Source organism: Nilaparvata lugens, chromosome 1 (genome assembly GCF_014356525.2).
Source record: "Nilaparvata lugens isolate BPH chromosome 1, ASM1435652v1, whole genome shotgun sequence".
Taxonomy (NCBI): domain Eukaryota; kingdom Metazoa; phylum Arthropoda; class Insecta; order Hemiptera; family Delphacidae; genus Nilaparvata; species Nilaparvata lugens.
In genome coordinates this window covers 24,033,050-24,039,131 of record NC_052504.1, presented here as the reverse complement: position 1 = coordinate 24,039,131, position 6,082 = coordinate 24,033,050, and positions in this window count along the sequence as shown.

The window sequence follows — 6,082 nt, the reverse complement described above, 5'->3', positions numbered from 1 at the left end:
ACCTTGTATATACGTCGACGCGCAATTAAAAAGGAACATACCTGTCAAATTTAATAAATATCTATTACCTCGTTTCGCCGTAAATGCGCAACATATAAACATTTAAACATTAAGAGAAATGCCAAACCGTCGACTTGAATCTTAGACCTCACTTCGCTCGGTCAATTAAGGGTGAAATCAATTGAAAGAAAAATCATTTATTCTTATCAGTTAAATATAGTTTCTGACTGTGATTGTTATAAGTAGAAACTGGTTTTCTTTCTATTTTGAGGGAAGGAAAAAGGTTGATTCTATGTAGATTTATTCACTGTTTCAATATATCAATATTTAATCTTTTTTCATCATCTAATAGCTAAGAATAATAAATATTGGCTATCATTTATAATTTTACTCCCAAAATGTTCATCTGGAAAAGTGCATAGGCTAAGTTCAATACTAAACAGGGAATATATCAATTTTCTCAATCGATCTTTTGTCACCTGGTCATATGGGACATATATATGATTCATATATTTATCTCATATTGATCAGGATTTTAGAGTTTTATTTTACGAAAAGTTTAATGAACGGTGTTTCTGCTTTGAACAGGTTTGTCATCGACAGAAAGATTGTTTATTTCACTGTTATCAAATTATTGTAGCTTCTCTTTTGTTTTTCATAACAAACGTGCTGGCTTGTGCGACGGATAAAAAATGTATTTGAAATGGCTTCATGTTTGGCATTGACTGAGTTATATATTAATACCCAAAATTTTTACTAGTCGGTGTGAGAGCTCGTTCGTTAGGACTGTGAGTAAAGTCCGGCTGTTCTGGTGAAGGGGATAGATTTGTTCTTGTTTTATAATACAGTTTTCCTGTCACAGTTCGGGCAGTTTAAAGAGAATTGTATTATTGAATAAGGGGGGATCTGAACCCACTTCATTAGATCAGTTTTTTTTATTTATTTTTCATTAATAATTAACGTCGCGATTAACCAGTGGATGCCAAATTGGGGGCCATTATCATAAAGGTAGGTGACTACTGAGTCATTGCTTTAATTTTTCCATAACCACAACAAATTTAATCTTCACTAGCAGCCAAGCGAGTAGCCCTTGAAATATTTATCTATTTATTGTTATTTCATAATTGAGGACCTTGCCGGACAAAGGGCACATAAGGCAAAAGCTCATTTTTGGGAAATGGCTTTTGAAGATTTAAGTTTTCTGTTACATAATTATATGAAAAGCAAAGCTTAATGTGAATATTATTCTCCATTTGTTGCAATATTACTAATAATTTAGCAAAAGAAATGTTGTTTATTAAAAATAAGAAAGTCCAATAAAAATAATAATAAAGACACATGTTATGTGCCCTTTTTCCAGCAATCAGTTTTGAAGTGGTGTGTTGTAGACTAAAAATAAAACTAATGATTCAAATAATGTATTTAATTAGTAAATTTCAATAAAAGAATGATATATTCATGTATTATGGTATGATATATGCATTATAGTATTTATATTTATGTAATAGATCTATTAATCGAGTTGTAAATTCATGTGTTGTGAACTAAAAACAAAAATAATGGTCCAAATAATGAATATTTTGGTAAATATTAGTAAAACAATAGTAGAATGATATATGTGACTATAGTATAACATACCGGTATGCATTATTATGATGAATTATGTAATAGACCTATTACTCAAGTTCTCTTCAATCATTTGCTCTAGCCAGTCCTGGTCTTCAATGGGCAGGAATCTCATAAGGCTCCGAACATCTTTTATCTTGGCCTCAGATACTTTGGGAAATGGCACTGTAGTCAGTTTAACCTCAGATAAGGTCTTCTTGTCAACATTTTGTATGAATTTGAATGGTGAATAGATGGGCTCATAGGATTTTGAACAGAGAATGGTACCTTCTGGAATGTACTTGATTATTTCGTTTTTCAACTACTACTTCCATGATGATTTTTTTTAAACTATGAAATAATAATTACATGAGCATAACACATAACGTAACCTACAGTTTACAAGAATCACTATCACAAGCTCACAGATGTCACAGAATAATATCTGCTGAACACGTGAACAGTGAACGAGGGAACTATTTCGAAGAACATCAGCTGTCACCACTTTAATCAAGTTTATGTAAAACATCACAGGAAAAAGATATCTATGTGAAAGTTGGCAAGCATGTACAGGAAATCATAGCGGTTCATTTGAACCGATTGCCGGAAAAAGGGCACATAGGCCTATGTGCCCTATGTCAGGCAAGGTCCTCAATTTATAATTATAATTCTAAATTTTTGTACGAATAATTTATTGTTTTGTTTTAATTATCAAAACCAGTACGATCATTTCTTGTTTTCATTTCCCCACCTTTACATACTCGGTGTAGGCACATATTGCTTACATATTTGGTGGAGGTTTATCCTGCCGTCCATATTTTGTTTACATAATTGGTGGAGGCTCTAAGGGTTTTTAATCCAGCTTTTAAAATTTGGACTTTTCCGGTTACCTCATTGAAGATTCAATTTTGTGGTTGCATTTTTCATTATTAAATAATGATATGTTTTATTTCAGTGAAATTATGGTGAAGTAGTTGAGTTTAAACCTTACGGGGCTCTAGAAACAGTTAGTAGGATGAATTTCGAGGATTTATTGAATTTGAATATTGTGGAACAATAATTGATTACTAATAATGGATTTTAACGGATGGAGAATGATGATTATAATTGAACAGATTAATTTTGAGATTCACGATATTGGAAGATTACGACTATTATTGATTTTGAATTGCAAAAGCTATGACAATTGAAGATTTTGTACGATTGCAAGATTTATTATCAATTCTTATTAGAAAGAATTAGATATTTATGATGACATGAGAAATTAATGATTATTAAGATATGATTGAATAGGATAAATTTATTATTATTGGAGAGATATCGATATTTGAGATATGGAGAATTTATGATTATTGAAACCAGATTAATTGGAAATTTATTATTTATTATTGAATAAAATTGGATTGGAACAGATTAACAATGGAAAAACTTAGACCGTTACTATTACCGAAATTTTTGATGGAAAAGATGAAGAATTTGACATTGATGATTTTTTCAACTATTTTGAAAAGGTTGCCTTAGCGAACGGTTGGGATGAAAAAGATAATTTATTATACTTGCGGTTTTGTTTGAAAGGAAGTGCTGAGAAATATTTTGACGTTATTGAGAATGATTTGACTCAACAGAACAAATTTGAATATATGCCAGTGAAAGAAAAATTGGTTAATTTCTATCGATCTCCTCTCAAATTGTGGAAACTAGAAAAGGAATTAGATACTTGTAGCATGGAATTTGAAGAAGATGGTAGAGATTTTGTAGCACGAGTCTTATCCCTATGTAGAAAAGTAGATTCGAATATGCATGAATCTCGGATTATCAGGATAATTTTAAGAGGTTTGTCTTCAAATATATTTGAAAGAATTATAATGTTATCAAATAGTACTATTGTAGAATTGTATAAAAATATTGAGAAATATGAATTATCATGTCAGTATTTGAATGAGTGGAAATTGGACAGGTGCAAGTAATTAATGATATTATGGAACCCGAATTTGAAGAACTATTGGAAATCGGAAATGAGTTTGAAAATGAGAATTGTTTAGATAATGCTATTATCTCTGATGATTTTGATTCTTGTAATTATTATGTTTCAAATGAAGTGGATGTATATTGTCATGTTAGTAACTTCGAGATTGAAAATGGGTTGGATGAAGTTCTTATTTGTAATGATTGTGATTTGAATGAGGAAGATATAATTTACAAAGAGGATAAAGATAGGGAAATGATTAAGGAAGAGTTATCAGATTTATCGGAAAGTGATTTGGATTTCTCTTTTACGATTGATAACAGGCCGTTTGAACATTTTGTGAACTCTGGTATGCGTAATGATTGTGAATCTAGAGGAGTCAAGATGCATCAGAATGTTAGTCTCGAGAATAATAGGACTAATAGAAAAAGAAGACGTAAGAAATGTAAAGTTTGTGGTAAACATAATCATTTTACGCGGAATTGTTTTTATTAGAGCAAAAATTTAGTAGAAGTCAATCAATATCGAACGCTATCAAAATCGTCGTTTGAAAAACTTCCTTCACAACAGATTCGTTCGGTGAATTACATTGAATTTCCAGAATATGTCACAAAATACTAAAACAAAACTTTATATAGAGAAAAAAATCACAAAATCCCAAAAAGAAAATTTTTGAAAATTATTGAAAATACCTAACTCGAAAACTACTGCCCTAATCGAAAAATTTTATTGGACATAAACGATTGAAATTATCACTACCTACAAGCTCAGTGAAAAAAAAAAATCATAAAATCCCAAAATTTAATTCACCTGTCACATGACTATCATCCCAACGAAAAAAAAAACTCAATATCTAGATTACAGACGACATTATTATGGTATAAATGATTGAAATAAAACTTTTTCCACTTTTCCACACCTTGCTATGACTTTCGTTCATGAAAAAGTTTCATTCTCCTTACATGAATAATTTCTGGAACAATCTTTCCCCGCTTTTCTAATAACACTTCATAGTTTAAATCAGATAACTTCCTTGATACCACAAAAGGCCCATGAAAAGGATTATTGAATTTTTTACAAGTATCAGCCTGATACCTAGGATACGAAACTAGAACTTTATCTCCTTTATTGAAAGCTACTATCTATGTCTTTTATCAAAACTATCTTTTTGTTTTCCTGCACTTCTCTTAATATCTCCGGTAATCTCTCACGGACCTTGCGCATCATCTCTAATAAGTTGATTCTGTAGAGAAGTTACTTCTTCGCTCGTAATGACAAAAGAGAATTCAAAAAATCGTTCTCAATATCGGACAATGATTATATTTTCAATTATCTGACATCGAATGATGTATTAGTCCCAAACAGTTCAGCGTTCTTCATTGAATGACAACTGCAAATCAGCTAAAGGCCTCGTTCTACTAGCAATATTGTCTCATGTAATACTTTCGCTGAGTCTGAGTTCGTTTTCAAACCTCTCCAGAATTATTGTTTCAATAAATATTTCATCGCTATTAACGCTTAACTGGGACACGCTTTCCAAACTATTCAAAATTATGTCATCATATTTCTCTACCGAACTCTCATTAATAACAATTCCATCAGTTTCAATTTTATTAGTCTTCATATCTTTCGGATAATTACAATAATTCAAATCTGACTCTGTATTTTCACCTTCACTGTTCACACAAATCGCTGATAAAATGAGGTTTTTCATTTTATAGTTTTTGTTGGTGACCTTGTATAGTAGCAAAAAATTTTTTTTTTTGAATTTAAAGATGAATTTTAGGTCATTCGCTTGCATTTCTAAAATGGGATAGGATATGTGAAGTAGATATTTTTGAGATATTTGAGGGTTCGTGAGTTTTTTCAATAGGTAGTAAATTTTCGGCTATCATATTATATTTTATTTATCATATATATTTCGGTTTCATATTTTCTTAGCATAGATTTTAGCATTGCGATACTTATAATTTTGTTTAGGGCAAGGGTTCTGAGATATTTCACTTTAGAATTTTGGCCCTTTGGATTTTATATTTCATTATATTAAGGTTATGAATAAGTTTTATTGAAATATTTTCAAGGGTTATTAAAGGTAGATATTTTGTTGATATATTTCATGAATTAAATATTTGAATTTGTTGTCATAAGGTGTTGATAATTAAGGTTTAATGGTGATAGTCATTTTTTTAAGTCATATTTTTTTGAAGTTATGCGCTATATTAAAGTCCCTAAGAGAATTTTTGTAAATATTATTCGTAATTATTTATCATTTCATCATTGTTTATCAGAATTGATTATAATATTTATGGATTTATCAGCCAGTGGTTGAATAATAGGATTATATTTTATTTATTTGATCTGTTTTCGATGGGGTCTTATGATTCAGCCTATAATTATAAGTCCTCGTAAAATTTTATTAAAATATTATTACTGATTATTGTTGCTGGAGGTGAAGTCCATATTTTTCAATGGTAATATAGACCAAACTTATTGTCCATGGGTTATAATAAA